The 724-nt window shown below is 41.2% G+C and overlaps 1 non-coding gene across 1 annotated transcript; it reads right to left on the bottom strand.

Moving 5' to 3' along the window:
- Positions 1-325: 325 nt before the first annotated feature.
- Positions 326-397, bottom strand: trnaa-cgc. Its single transcript has one exon. It is a non-coding gene; the product is annotated as a tRNA-Ala (tRNA).
- Positions 398-724: the final 327 nt, after the last annotated feature.

Below are 724 nucleotides of genomic sequence, written 5' to 3'. Positions count from 1 at the left end.
AAACCTGCTAGTGGCTGGAAATCAAACCATGGTAAAATGCTTGCACTGCTATGGTATAGTCATAGTTAAAAAGTAACACCACTAAAAGGAAGCTACTCTGATGGCTGAAACTCCAACATCAGTCAACTGCTTGGAAGCTATGCTGACAACTAAAGAACCATCACTGGGCAAGGTAATGCTCACTGCAAATCTTGCAACACATCTGGACATTAGTCCTGACTTTTGCATTAATCACCATGAACACAAGGAGATTGCCTTTTAATACTTTTCTCTTTCAAAATAAGAGCTTCTGCAGCACTTTAATAGACTGGACAGTAACACTAGTTGGAGATACCGGGGATTGAACCCGGGGCCTCATACATGCGAAGCATACGCTCTACCACTGAGCTACATCCCCTGTATGTTTTCAGATTTCTTTACTTTTCTGAGATCATTAAATAAGAGAAGAACCCTGACACTGAATATGTAATATTTCTGTTGTATATGGTTTCAAAACATATTGTTTTGAAACAGGAACCTACTCTTTCAAATATTACTCCTTTATCTATCAAGTCTTGACCCTTCCCTGACCGGGAATTGAACCCCAGGCCACAGCAGTGAAAGTGCCAAATCCTAGCCCCTAGACCATCAGGGACTCACATCTAGCAATTTATCTTTGGAGATGTGAGTTTCCTTTTCACTTACTGGAATGACACATTGTTTTAGGCAAGGAATGGCGCCTGGC

This window comes from Etheostoma cragini, unplaced genomic scaffold (genome assembly GCF_013103735.1).
Source record: "Etheostoma cragini isolate CJK2018 unplaced genomic scaffold, CSU_Ecrag_1.0 ScbMSFa_2411, whole genome shotgun sequence".
Taxonomy (NCBI): domain Eukaryota; kingdom Metazoa; phylum Chordata; class Actinopteri; order Perciformes; family Percidae; genus Etheostoma; species Etheostoma cragini.
Note: the sequence above shows the minus strand (reverse complement) of the source record. Positions and strands in the feature narration are given on the sequence as shown.